This window comes from Hordeum vulgare, chromosome 4H (genome assembly GCF_904849725.1).
Source record: "Hordeum vulgare subsp. vulgare chromosome 4H, MorexV3_pseudomolecules_assembly, whole genome shotgun sequence".
NCBI classification, from domain to species: domain Eukaryota; kingdom Viridiplantae; phylum Streptophyta; class Magnoliopsida; order Poales; family Poaceae; genus Hordeum; species Hordeum vulgare.
Window position 1 is genome coordinate 448217523 of NC_058521.1, and position 15596 is coordinate 448233118.

Consider the following 15596-nt stretch of genomic DNA (forward strand, 5'->3'; position numbering starts at 1 on the left):
ACAAGAAGCTGTCAAAGTATCCCTTTATCTGTGCACCGGGGGGGGGGGGTCAGGTTCAGTGGGCCTCATAGCTCCACTCGTAAGTCTTCTGCTAAGTCCATGTATAAACATCTAGAAAAGAACATTGCGGGGTGTGATTTTCGTTGGATCTAGAAAGTTGGGATTCCTTTGAAAATTAAAATTTTCCTATAGCAACTCTCGAGGATGTTGTTTTGACAAGAGATGCCATGAGCATGATAAACTGGCATGGGAACAACAAATGCTCTTTTCATGCTAAGTGTGAGACTTCACATCACTTATTTTACTTATGCCCTATGGCCAGGGTGGTATGGGGAACTGAAAGTGCGTTATATCGACTAGAGGGGGGTGAATAGGAGATTTTTAGAATTTCATCACTGAGGAAATTCCTTTTGAGGAAATTCCTCACTGATGACTAACTTACAGCGGAAACAACAAAGGATTGGGAGTGCAAAGTATCACTACAGCAGTTCTTCAGGATGAAGAATATGAAAACAGTTTGCACAGTATGCAGGCACGCAGAAAACAGATGAGGATTAACTCGCGTGAAGAATTTGGGTGAGGAATTTCAGAGAAAGTCTTCAGCAAATTCTTCAAACAGTGACAGTGAAAATCATCAACACACAATCTGAGGAATATAAATAGTTAAGGAAATAGAACCCGTTTCACAGTGAAGACGGTGGTTGATGACCCAGTTCCAACTGCTGTGACAGTTGTACATCTGGTTTGGAGTGGCTTAGTATTGAAACCAAAGGACACACAGTCCCTACCGTATTCTCCTTGGGCTAAGAACACACAGTCCTCGCCCAACACTCGTGGTAAGTCTTCAGGGCAGACTTCCAAACCCTCACAAACTTGGTCACCTGGCGATCCACAATTGAGTGCTGGATTGTTCTAGACCATGACGCCTAACCGTCTGGAGGATGCACAATCCTCAAAGGTAAAAGGCTTCAGTCTCACACAGGAACAACTTCTTCAGTGATGCTTAATCACTTGGTTTTTGGTTTGTGGTTTGGTGTTTGGGGTATTTCCTCACTGATGAATTTCTCTCGAAGACTCTGAGGAATTTGGGTTGCTCTTATGACAAGTGTCAGTTTCTAACGGAGCAGCCGACCAGCTAATGGTTGTGGGGGCGGCTATTTATAGCCTGGGAGCATCCCGACATGATTTGAGATTAATGCCCTTAAATAATATGACCGTTGGTGTGGATAAGACCAATGATGTGGCGTGGCTATCGATAACGGTCGGGACCCTCAACTGTGAGAGTCCTCATGTCTCTCATATTCCTCACTTGAGGCTTTTGGTAGGATTAGGCTTGGGTTGAGCATCATGAGGAAATTCATTCCAATGTGTTACCTCGACCCCCTTTAACAGTACGGTGTTCCTATTACTCAACTGTGAAGAAAATAAAACAGAAAGGATAAATCTTCATGCTTTAAAGTCTTCAGATTGATTTTCTTCAGGACACACCGAATTCCTCAATTTCAATATCTTCATGAGGAATATCAATTTCATCGCAAATTCTTCATGATTCAATTCTTCAGCTTCAGACCAATTTCTTCAACCGAAGATATACATTTTTAGGGGTCGATATTCATCGAATATTTCAAACTCCTCAGCGACTTATAGATCATGTGTACACTCAAGAACATATTAGATATTTAACCTATAAGTCTTCAAACCACCAAAATCACCAAGGGGCACTAGATGCACTTAAAATCTCCCCCCTTTTTGGTGGTTGATGACAATTAGGTTAAGTCTTCAACGGGAATAAACATATGAAGTGTAAATACTCATTTGAGGAATTTGAAATCAAGATTCAGAGAGACCCCCCTGAAGATGTGCATATCTTGAGGATTTTGCTTTTCACAGCAAATGCACATCGATGATTTATATCATGGAGATCTCCCCTTGAGTCTTGTAAATCATGCATACATATGACATATAGTATGAAGAAATTGAGGATGCATGATGACAAATGGTATTTGACAAATTCCAGCATGCGTGCATTAAATTTTTGAGGAATAAGCATGCGAAGAAAAACGTTCAAAAGCGTCACAGTACCATCGGGCTTAAGTTACAACTCATTACATAAAACAGTTCAGAAGAGCCAAGAGTTTGTAACTTAAATAAAGTTTATAAGCCCCCAAAATATCCCGCGTGAAGACTAAATCTCAAGTCCCCCCCCTTGTTGTCAAGTGACAAAAATGGACAAGCTGAGGACTAACGCCCGTGAAGACTTTCACTTCTTGGCAGTTGAGGAAGACGCGTGAGGATTCTTGGGAGCAGACTTCCTCCTTGGACCGGTGGCAGTGTCTTGTTGATCTTCATGTGATTCAGCAGTGCGGAATGAAGAAAACGAACTGTCCTCAAGGTCTGGAACTGGAATTGGCCTGAATTTCTTCTTTGGTGGCCATGACCAATCGAAGTCCCGCACAAACTCCAATTCTTCAAGTTCTGCTGGAGTCTTCAAATGAGCCAGTGTGGCCCAGGTGTGATCAAAAACCTCATGAAGATAATGATGGTTAAGCTTCACATCATTCTGCGTTTCATTGAGGGTTTTCACAATGGCGCCGAACTGGCGTTTGACCCACTTGTGATTATGATCCACCTTCTGGTGAAGACTGAGAAGAAGCTCTCTCGTATTCATCACCCTAGGAGCAACATGACTTGGAGGATGAGTTTCAGTGTCATCCCATGAGGAATAAGCTTGTGGCTCTCGGAACTGGACATCAAGGGGCTGACTGCCTTCATGTAGTGCCCCAAGTGTAAAGCTTTCCCTTTTTGTAACCTTCCATGTGGGACCACCTTGGCATTGATATGAGAGAGCCCCTTTGCATTTATGATTTCATGTGTCTCTTATTTTGTTTGTCTCCCTTGCATGCATGCATATCATAATGTTTCATGCCATGTGTTCTTGTTATTGCAAGTGGTCATATGATTCCATGTGGAGTTTGTGGTCTTGTGTTGGATGTGATCTTGTGACTACATGTGTTGATGCGCATGTGATGTTGTGGTGTGAAGTAGTGGAGTGTGGTGCTTGGCATTATTTTTCAAACCCCCTTGTTAGTTTCAAACCTTTTCTCTCTTTTATTCCCAAGCTGAAAACCTATTTGCTCCTATGCTGTTTTAAAAATGTTACACCTTTAGTGCATTTTAGTTGGAGTGTGAGCATGTAGGAGAGGGGGTTTTAAAACCTCTTTTGCTTGAGATTTTCCTTTATTTAAGATTTATTTAAATCTGTTTGGCAATTATTTTTAGTTGCCCAAATAGCCATTTTGGTATTTTATGTATTTGGGGCATAATTCCCTTAAGCCCAGGGATATTTTTCTCTATTTTTTATGCCTTAGTTTTTCCTAGGAATATCAATTGCTGACATGTTGTTTGTTTATTAGAGAGGGCCAGGTTTTCCTCTTTCTCTCAACCTTCACAGCAGCACCGCAACTCCTCCCTGGCCCATAAACTCTTCGCTGCAGCAGCCCATACGCGTCCCTCTTCTTCCTCGCGTCTACGTCACCCTGTACGATCCAGCCACAGCCTTCCGATCACCGTGACCTCGATCTTGCGGCTCCAGCTCGCCCCCCTAGGGCGATATAAGCTCTCCTCTCCCTCCCCCAGGCGGCTAGGGTTCCTCCTCTCCCTCGTCTTCTCCCTCCAGCGCTGCCAGGAAGTCCCTCGTCGTCTCCAACGCTATGAGCAGGTCCGGGTCGAGCTCGACGCCGGCGTAGCGTCGACCTCGTCGCCTCCCCGTAGCTGCTCAAGCAAGAGGACCCAGGAGGGGTTCCATTTTTGCATGGAGCCGGGACTTCTTCCTCGACGTCCCCGACGTGCACCTCCTTCCTCTGCTCGGGCGGCTTCTTCCTGCAGAGAACAACGCCGCTTCTTCTTCTTCCACGACATCGTCGCCCTCCTCTCTCGTTCCCCCCTCGGTGAGCAGCCGTAGACCAGCTCTTTCCTCTCTAGCGCATAGACTCGAGCTACTCTTCGTTGGATCGCCCGGTTGCAGTAGCAGAGTGCAACACATGCAATGGACAGTAGCTTGTGCTCGTTGATACCTGTGGCAATAGGGTGGTTTCGAGGCGGGAATGGATCCCCTGCGGATCCTACTTCACCCCCGCAGCGTAGTATGGCTGTAGGTGGTCGTGGTAGTCGCCGCCATCTTCCTCTGGTTCGGTCGCCGGCGGGATGATTCATAGCAGAGAGGTTGTTCTTCAGAGATACCTCCTCCTCTTTGTCAGTAGCAGTAGCGTAGCGCAGTGGTTGGTGTCTTGTGGTTGTTCTCGAAAGGTGCAGGGATCGATGCCCACGGGATGCACTCCCCCTTTTTGCATATAATTTCAGAACAGTGGTTGCCACAGCAGGATAGCTTACTTTGCCGTGAAGCCCTGTTCTGTCGAGTGCCTACTTCCTAGCAGGGTGGTAGTGGTGCTGTGGTTACCAGGAGGGGTACATGGTTCGAATCCTCTTCCCCCTCCTTTTATTTTTTTGTTCTATGCAATTGATTTCTTGTGCTGTTTGCACCTTGGTCACCTTGGTTTGAGAAGTTGTTGTGGTGGTGTGCATCGCACCATGAGGGTGATTTTTCCTCCCTCACAACAACATCTAGTGCCTGGTATATTTTGATGTGTGCATGTGTAGATGGTGTGTGTGTTGGCTCAGCTACATGAGGTGATTATGGTGCATGTGTGGTGTGCATCCCAAACTCATGGACTAGGGCTCATGTGCCCTTGGAGTGTTTGTGTGTGTGGATAGGCATGAATTGTGCTTGTTTGACTTAGTGTGCTTATACTTGTGTGCATGTGGATGTGGAGTGGTGTGTGTGAAGCACACACACATATGAACATATTTCATGAGCACCATGGATTGTGAGCATGTGCTTGTGTGTGTGGAATCTCCACCTACTAGAAACAAGGGGTACCTTCATATGTCCATATGTGAGTGGTGCATGTTTCTTGTGTTGGTGTGTTTGCCTTGTAGAGATGATTGGGAATGGTGATGGCCATGGCACAGACACATGGGGTCAAAAGCCTCATGTCAACATTGGTTTTGTGGTCATGAAAGTGCTAGTGTAGATAGTGTTCTAGTGATTTTGCACATGTGATGTTGCACTATTCACTACTTAAGATTCTATGTTGTTTTTTCCTTCTTAATTTGTGGTCACTTGTTCCAAGTAAGTGCCCACATATTATATATATTTTTGGGGTAGAATATCCCAAGGAACCCATTGGTGAACTCAGTTTTGCCACTGGAACATTTCTGAAGATGACATATTTTCATTTTCTTCTATGTTTGGAGCTTGGTTCCATGAGTTGTGGTGAGCCTTTGTGATTGTTTCTTGGTTGTGGTAGTAGAGGGTGACCCCCTCTACCTCATGTTGGTTTCATCTCATGATTAGGATTCCATATGTGCAAGTTATGCCCACTCAAAGTAGGCATGTGGCTGAAATTCCAGATTAGTGAAAATCTGAGATTTTCACTAAGTCTGAGAATCTGTTTATATTTTCTTCTCCTGTTGATGAGGTTGTGCTGGTCAAGGTGTTGTGATCTAGCCTTAGCTTTAAACTAGAAAGTTGGACCTGATATGTTTGTCTAGCTCCCTGTAAAATTGCATGTCATTTGGAGTCATGTAGATATTGTTTTGACTGCTGTCAAAATGCTTTAGAGCATAGACAGAAAAGTGAGAATCTGGAATTTTCACTAAGTCCCTGAAAACTGATGTTTTTGGGCAAGTTTACAGCCTTGTAACTTTCTGTGTTTAATTCCTATTTGTGTGATTCTTGCTTGTGCTTGTAGTATTATTGACTAGATACATCCACATATATTATTTGTCATGTTTGGGTGGCTGTAGGTGCTTTCCATGTAGCTCACAAAGTGCTATGATGCAGTTTATGGCAGATTGTGTAGTTTTTTTCATTTTGATGTTTGTGAGTGCTTAGTTGATGTTGTGGTGTTCTTCTTTGCTCCAACCCATCCATGATGGTTTGTTTTATGTCTTGGCAACCTGGGAATACCAGACTTGTGCCATTTGAGTGTGTGGTGATGATTTTGACACGTAGGGCTTCATTGTTGGAAATATGCCCTAGAGGCAATAATAAAATGGTTATTATCATATTTCCTTGTTCATGATAATCGTCTATTGTTCATGCTATAATTGTATTAACAGGAAACAGTAATACATGTGTGAATAAATAGATCACAATGTGTCCCTAGCAAGCCTCTAGTTGGCTAGCTCGTTACTCAATAGATGATCATGGTTTCCTGATCATGGGCATTAGATGTCATTGGTAACGGGATCACATCATTGGGAGAATGATGTGATGGACAAGACCCAATCCTAAGCATAGCACTAGATCGTATTGTTCGTATGCTAAAGCTTTTCTAATGTCAAGTATCTTTTCCTTCGACCCTGAGATTGTGCAACTCCCGGATACCGTAGGAGTGCTTTGGGTGTATCAAACGTCACAACGTAACTGGGTGACTATAAAGGTGCACTATGGGTACCTCCGAAAGTGTCTGTTGGGTTGGTACGAATCGAGATCGGGATTTGTCACTCCGTGTGACGGAGAGGTATCTCTGGGCCCACTCGGTAGAACATCATCATGAGCTCAATGTGACTAAGGAGTTAGTCACACGATGACGTGCTACGGAACGAATAAACAGACTTACCGGTAACGAGATTGAACAAGGTATTGGTATACCGACGATCGAATCTCGGGCAAGTTCTATACCGACAGACAAAGGGAATCGCATACGGGATTGATTGAATCCTTGACATCGTGGTTCATCCGATGAGATCATCGTGGAGCAAGTGGGAGCCACCATGGGTATCCAGACCCCGCTGATGGTTATTGGCCAGAGAGGTGTCTCGGTCATGTCTACCTGTCTCCCGAACCCGTAGGGTCTACACACTTAAGGTTCGATGACGCTAGGGTTATAGGGAATTATTATATGAGGTTACCGAAAGTTGTTCGGAGTCCCGGATGAGATCCCGGATGTCACGAGGAGCTCCAGAATGGTCCGAAGGTAAAGATTGATATATAGGACGGATGGTTTCGGATACCGGAAGTGTTTCGGGAATCACCGGTAACGTACCGGGACCACCGGGACCACCGAAGGGGGGCAACGACCCGGAAGGTAGGGTGGGCCAAGTGGGGGTGGGAACCAGCCACTAGGTGGGCTGGTGCGCCTCCCCACTCAGCCCAAGGCGCAGGGGAGAGAAAGGGGCGGGGGCAAACCCTAAGCCAGGTGGGCCTAAGGCCCACCAGGTGGTGCGCCACCCCCTCCTCCCCCTCTGGCCACCGCACCTCCCATCTGGGGGGGGGGGCTTCCGCACCACCTAGGGTGGGAACCCTAGGGGTGGCACCCCCTCTCCCCTCCCCCTATATATAGTGGGCACTTTTGGCCATTGGGGATCAGACTTCTGCCTCTCCCTCGACGCAGCCCTGCCCTTCTTCCTCCTCCTCTCTGCCGGTGCTTGGCGAAGCCCTGCAGGGAGACCTCGTCTCTCCATCGACACCATGCCGTCGTGCTGCTGGAGTTCTTCCCCAACCTCTCCCTCCTCCTTGCTGGATGAAGGTGCGGGAGACGTCACCGGGCTGCACGTGTGTTGAACGCGGAGGTGCCGTAGTTCGGCACTAGATCGGAATCACTGCGAGTACGACTCCGTCAACCGCGTTCTAGCAACGCTTCCGCTTAGCGATCTTCAAAGGTATGAAGATGCTCTTACCCCTCTCTCGTTTCTGGTCTCTCCATAGGAAGATCTGAATATGCGTAGGAAAATTTTGAATTTATGCTACGTTACCCAACATTCATATCTTGTTTCGTTGATTCCCGTTGATCCGTAGCTCCGATTGTAATGTTCTTTATATGGTTTTGCATCGTATTCACGAGACACATCTGATCATGTCATTCTCATGCATGTAAAAATAGGTTAGCATGCAGTTCTGTCCAGGAACATGTATTTACTCCTTATGCTTGTGCTAGTGATAGAAATAGTGATGCATGCTCATATTCATCTCATGCATCATGTGATTGTTGCATCTTGAGGTGCTGTTGTTCATTGGATGTTATTCTTATGTTGGGTAGCATCGGGATCGGAGAACGAATACGTGGAGTCAGGAGAGTACGTGCAGGACGATCAAGAACCATTCCAAGCCGAGGATATCACAGGCAAGATGATATGGCCTTGATTCCATCTCTAGACTTGTTATGCTAGATTACGTTTCCTTTGTCATATGCTCACTGCCTACCACTGAAATATTTGCCTCTTGATATGCCATGAACCCAAACACTGATCCCTTCCTAGCAAACTTGAATGGCTAAGTAGGCTTTGCTCAGCTACTAATGTTAGCGTTGCTAGATGCAACTGCTTTGACTCATGTGACAACATGAGCTTGATATCATTATCTTAAATTATGTTATTTAATTAATGCACCTATATACTTGGTAAATTACGGAAGGCCTAGCCTTTTGCTGGGTGCTTTGTTCCGTTATTGCCCCCATAGTTACCGGCTACCGGTGTTTGATTCCATATTGATCGCTCCTAACACGTTTGGGGTTGTTATGGGGACCCCCTCGATAAATCGCGTAGTGCTAAGACTTGTCCGGCAGGACCCAACATTGGTGTTAATTTTCTAATCACTTAATAATAATCTGCATAGGGAATGATCACCCCGAGGATCTTTAATCAACAACCCGGGCCAGTTCTCCTCATGAGTGTTGGTCCAAAATGGACAGACTGCGGGGGCCACCACAAGGAAACTTGAGGTTTGGCTCCTGTAGGCTTTTCCATCCGTCGTGTCGTGAGACCGAGATATGCGGCTCTTATCGGGGTCGTCGACATGACAGGAGGTCCTGCTAGTCTTGCCTTACCTTAGCGATATATCTTGCGTATAGGAATCCCAGTGAAGCTTTGGTTCTCCCCAGAGTTGAGGGTTCTTCTCTAGGGAATCCGACGAAATCACGAGATTCGTGATAGAGGATTACTTTGCGGCCCGTGTACGTTTGTGATGGACTAGTTGGAGCACCCCTGCAGGGTTTAATCTTTCGAAAAGCCATGCCCGTGGTTATGTGGCTACTTGGAATATTTTGTTAACATCCGGTAATAGATAACTTAAACTTAAGCTAATAAAATTGCCAACTATGTGCGTAACCGTGACTGTCCCCTCGAAGATCTCTCTTCGATCGGGAACACGGTGGGGTTATGATTGACGTAGGTAGGTGTTCAGGATCACTTAGTGATCAAGTATTCTCGACCGCTAGTATAGTCCACCTTCATAAATGTTCTACGTAAGATAGCCACCATATCAAGCTTAGGATGCTGCAACCTTAAACACTCCACCCTACCCAACCTAATAACTTGACTAGTTCTGGCACCAAGGTCATAGATTGTTGAGTCCCCGTGGCTCACGGATTCCTCCACAATACCAACAGGTTCAGGTACCCCAGAGACAGATGATCCCGACGGCACGCAACTGGCGTGGCAATACGATGAGGAGACCGACCGCCTGTACGTGAACTATCCAGAAGATTGAGGCGTGGTCGTGATCGTGGGCCAGCAGGCAGGGTAGCACAGCCTTTTCTCCTGTTTTGTAGTATGTAGCAGAACTACATTGATTGTATGTGTGATGTACTCTGATATATTTATGAGAAGGCAATTGAACCCCTGATTGTCTCTTTATTATTATTATGTATGTGCTGTGTTACCTATTTGCGAGACGCTTAGATGCGCTCCTTTCCAATTCGGGGCCTCGATCCCCAGATCGGAAAGGACGGCATCTTGGTCGTTACACTTCATCAATGACAGACTTGACTTTTCCTTCAACAGGCTCGAAAGTCTTCTTGTTGACCCTTAGAGGAGGCATATATCCGATATGGTTGTTGAAATGAGTGTGATAGTTGATGCCTGACCTGCGTATGATGAATCTCATGATCCATAGCATTTTCGGCCAAAGTCCTCAAGAAGAAATCATGGATGTTGATGGGAATGCCATGTGTGATGTTGAAGAGGATATTCTTCATGATGCCTACGACGTCTTCTTCATCATCATGGCCCTTGATTGGTGCAAGAACGCTGCAGAGGATTCTGTAAACCGTCTTGGGTTCATATTTTAGCTCATGGACCAGGAAGGTTGTTCTTGGTGGTTGCCCCTTAGCCAAAGGCTTCATGAGGACATCCATCAGCTTGTTTGCCAGCTCACGTTCATCATACAGCTTTACTGCCTGCTCTAAGGGAATTGACGCTGGTAGTTCACGCAACAGCTCATTGGCAGGATCCTTGAAGTGTGTGTTCTGCGTCATCCAATCCAGCACCCATGTGTTGATGTCTGTTGGATCTCCAGAGATGTGCAGAGTTGCATATAATTGAAGAATGAGTTCACTATTCCAATCACAGATATATGAGCACATTGGGAGGAGTCGAGCTTCAAAAAGGACGTTGAGGACTGGAGCAAAGCATGGAATTTCTTCATGCTCAACGTGAGGAATGTGCCTGTGCTGGAAAATCTTGTTTCTTCCACACAACACAGAGGCATAGTAGTTGAGTTGCGTCCTTGTCCAAAACTTCAGATGCCTGATGCGAGGCTTGTCATAGGGATTTTCTCCGATGAAGAACATGCGTTCTTCAAAGAAGGACTCCTTTTGAAACTTTGGCCGCTTGGAGAACGGCTGACGCTGCATTGGCTGAAGATTTTGCGGCTTGACTTGAGGAGAGACAATCATTGCAGATTCTGGGTTAAGGACGACAAGGGCATTCTCTGGATCTGGTGCATTGTCCTCAGCATGGTCCTCAGGGTGAGGAATTTCATCTGCTTGAGCTTCAGGCTGAGGAGCATGCTCTGGTTGAGGAATGTCATCAATCGGAGCTTCCTCTTGAGGGTTTTGCTTTGGAGGAGGAATTGGTTCATCCCGAGCCTCAGCTTGAGGGTTTTGCTCAGGAGGAGGAATTGGGTCAGCCTGAGCCTCGGGTTGAGGATTTTGCTCCGGATTGTGACTTTCATCAGGTTGAGGATTTTCATGTTGTTCTTCCCCAGCTTGAGGAGCTTGCTTGGTGGAGGAGCTAGATTCATCAACTGGTGCAGCTGATCCTTGTGCGGTTTCTTCAGGAGGAATGAAGGGCTGAGGACTGTCATCAATGCGAACTTCCTCATTAGTATGTTCCTCAGATTCATCATTCTTCATTTCCTTATCTGCCCCGTGCTCCTTGTCTTTGCTTTCGAAGGGAGTCATCTCATATGATGGAGCAACGTTGAGAGGCACAGGATCCAGAGGCGCATTTTCTTCAAGAGCTTTGAGGCGCTTGGCCTCAGTTGATTCTTCTGCTGATGAAGCTTTTCTTTTCTTGGCTTCCTTTTTAGCAGCCCTGGTCTTCTTCACGTCTGATGCAGACGAAGTCATTTTCTTCACCTTTGAAGCTTTTGGTGAAGGCATTTTCTCAGCTGAAGCAGTTTCATCAGTTGGAGCAGAGTCATCAGCTGGCTTAGAAGCACCAACTGGAGCAGAGTCATCAGCTGGCTTAGAAGCAGCTGGAGCAGTTTCACCAGCTGTAGCAGAATCATCAGCTGGATTTTCCTTGGCAATTTCCTCAATAGCCGGTTCATCAGCACGACTTTCTTGAGGGATTTCCTCAGCATGAGCAGTTTCATCAGTTGGTTCCTCAATCAGAGGCTGAGGTGTTGGTGCTGGAGGGGCAGCCTTCTTGTTGTACTTGTCAACTGCTTCAGTGGCGAATTTGATGAAATTGCTTTTGAGACTTTGACGGTCAGAGAGCTTAGAGTACTTGTCTGTCAAAGTCTTCAATTCACCCTGTGTTGACACAAGTGCATCAGGAGTCAGGTTGAGGAGATTCTGTTTGAGGAATTTCTCCTTTTTAAGCTTTGCAACCTTAGCTTGTTTGGCTTGTTGCTCCTTCCACTTGGCCTCGTTGATGAATGTGGCCACCATGTGGCTGATGCCTGGGGGAAGCTTCAAATCATCGATTGGAGTGTTGGGGTCCTCATACCAGATGTTGATGTAATCCAGGAGGACTTTTGGTTCCATGGCCAGAGGAATGGAGCTGCCAGAAGCTTGAGCTACCCTCTCTTGCTTGTTTTTGATGATGGCTTGCAGAGTGTCATCATCAAATTCATCACTACCTTCTGATGCAGAAGGAACCTTGATGATTTTGCTTGGGCTTGGTCTTGTTCCTCTCCGAGCAGTCACCTTAGTCTTCAGGGGAGTCGATGAAGACTTTGTCTCCGAGCTTGTTGCAGACGGGACTGAGGAGCTGGAGACAGTGGGCAATTGCTTCACTATCGGCTTCTGTTCAGGCTTTGAAGCCTTTGGTGGTGCTGAGGGTCTTTGTGCTGATGCATATCCAAGGGCTTAGTGAAGATATCTTCCAGTTGATCGTCAGTCTTCACATGGTCGATGAGGATATTGCCCTTGAGGACATGGTCCAGCAGAAAATGATGGAGAATCTGGATGTGCTTGGTCTTCGAGTGCTGTACTGGGTTGTATGCAATCTTGATTGCACTCTCATTGTCGCAGTAGAGAGGCACATTCTTCATGTTGATGCCGTAGTCCTTGAGGGTTTGCTTCATCCATAGCAATTGAGCACATCATGAACCAACATCAATGTACTCAACTTCGGCAGTGGAGAGTGAAACACAGTTCTGCTTCTTTGAGGACCAGCAGACTAGTGATCTTCCGAGGAAATGACATGTGCCACAGGTTGACTTGAGATCCACACGGTCACCAGCATAGTTAGAATCTGAATATCCCACAAGATGAAGATTTGAGCCCTTGGGGTACCATAATCCTAGTGTTGGTGTGTGAGCTAAGTATCGAAGAATATGCTTCACAGCCTTATGGTGTGATCCCTTCGGTTTTGCTTGAAAACATGCACACATGCAAACACTAAGCATTATATCTGGCCTAGATGCACATAAATACAGTAAAGAGCCAATCATAGAGCGATATACCTGCTGATCGAATTCTTTACCATTTTCGTCAGTGCAGAGGTGGACGTTGGTAGGCATTGGAGTCTTGGCACCTTTGCATTCATGCATGTCGAATTTCCTCAGAACATCCTTGAGGTATTTCTCCTGTGATATGAAGATTCCATTGCGTTGTTGACGAATTTGAAGACCTAAGAAGAATTTCAGCTCCCCCATCATAGACATCTGATATTCTTCACTCATCATGTAAGCAAATTCATTAGTGTAGTGTTTGTCAGTACAGCCAAATATGATGTCATCGACATATATCTGGCACACAAATAGTTCATTATCATAGGATTTAGTGAAAAGTGTTGGATCGAGTGAACCAGGTTTGAAGCCTTTCTTCATGAGGAATTCCTTCAATGTATCATACCATGCCCGAGGGGCTTGCTTGAGACCATAGAGCGCCTTTTTGAGTCTGAAGACTTGTCCGGATTCTTTGGATCCTCAAAACCTGGGGGCTGATCAACATATACTTCTTCCTCAAGCTTACCATTGAGGAATGCACTTTTCACATCCATTTGATATAAGATGATGTTATGATGATTAGCATAAGCAAGTAGTATTTGAATAGCTTCAAGTCTAGCAACAGGTGCAAAAGTTTCATCGAAATCTATTCCTTCAATCTTTGTGTAGCCTTGGGCTACAAATCGTGCCTCATTCCTCACCACTTGACCATCCTCGTCTTGCTTGTGTCGGAAAATCCACTTGGTGCCGATGATATTGTGCTTGCGAGGATCTGGTCGTTTGACGAGCTCCCATACGTCATTCAGCTTGAATTGAAGAAGTTTGTCTTGCATGGCTTGGATCCACTCCGGTTCCAGGAAAGCCTCAGCAACTTTTGAAGGTTCTGTCATAGACACAAAGGAGAAATGCCCACAAAATTTGACTAAGTGTGAAGCTTTTGAGCGAGTGAGAGGACCTAGCATGTTGATGTCATTGAGGATTTTGTCAAGTTCCACTTCATTTGCAATCCTCGGATGAGCTGGTTGAGGATTTCGTGTGGGCTGAGGAATTGGTTCTGGAGCAATTTCCTGAGGAGCATCTTCTTGATTTTCATCAGTGCTGGGAATGATTTCTTCATCAATTTCCTCAGTGGGAACAATGTCTTCAGTAGCTTTGAGCTTTATTGCTTCCTCAGGAGACAACTTATCTTGATTAGGAGGCAATTGCTCTCTTTGCGAGCCATTAGTTTCATCGAACCGCACATCTACAGTCTCAACAACCTTTTTGTGATAGTTGTTTAAGACTCTGTAGGTGTGCGAGTCCTTTCCATAACCGAGCATAAAACCCTCATGTGCCTTAGGTGCAAACTTTGAGCTATGGTGAGGATCTCTAATCCAACATTTTGCACCGAAGACTTTGAAATAACTTACATTGGGTTTCTTGTCTGTGAGGAGTTCATATGAGGTTTTCTTGAGGAATTTGTGAAGATATACCCTGTTGATGATATGGCATGCAATGTTGATTGCTTTAGGCCAAAAGCGATGAGGAGTCTGATATTCTTCCAGCATGGTTCTTGCCATTTCAACCAGAGTCCTGTTCTTCCTTTCGACGAAACCATTCTGTTGAGGAGTATAAGGAGCACACAATTCGTGAGTAATACCAAGTTCATCAAGATAATTATCAAGACCAGTGTTTTTGAACTTTGTTCCATTATCACTCCTGATGTGTTTGATCTTGATGCCGAAGTTCGTCGAGGCCCTTGAAGAAAATCGTTTGAAGACTTCCTGCACTTCAGTTTTATATAGAATGATATGCACCCATGTATATCTGGAATAATCATCAACTATGACGAAGGCATATAAAGATGCTGCATTTGTTAGTGTGGCATAATGAGTAGGTCCAAAAAGATCCATGTGAAGCAATTCAAATGGACGAGTAGTGGTCATGATAGTCTTTGAGGGGTGCTTGGATCTGGTCATTTTCCCAAATTCACAAGCACCACAGAGGTGATCCTTGAGGAATTTGACTCATTCGATGCCGATGACATGCTTCTTCTTCGCGAGCGTGTGCAAATTCCTCATGCCTGCATGACCGAGTCTTCGATGCCACAACCACCCTTCTGAGTTTTTTGCTAGTAAGCGAGTGGCTGGTTGAGGACCTGTAGAGAAATCAACAATGTACAAATCCCCTCTTCTAACACCTTCGAAGACTTTGGATCTGTCAGATTCCATGATAACAACACATCTATATCTTCCAAAGATAACAATCATATCAAGATCACAAAGCATTGAGACTGACATGAGGTTAAATCCAAGGGATTCAACAAGCATCACTTTGTCCATGTGCCTATCCTTGGAAATAGCCACTTTGCCAAGTCCCAATACCTTGCTTTTACCTTTGTCAGCATATGTGATTTGCTTCAGGGGTGATGGAGTTAGTGGCATATTCATCAGCAAGCTTTTATCACCAGTCATGTGATGTGTGCAGCCACTATCAAGAACCCACTCAGTACTCTTGGGTTTGTCATCATGCAGATGAATTAGTACAGCTTACCATCTCATATGCTTCAGACTTGAAGAATATGATATCAATTTCATCAGATAGGAATTTCATCATAAACAGAATTATAAGGACGTGTGAAATATTTCTATTTCAT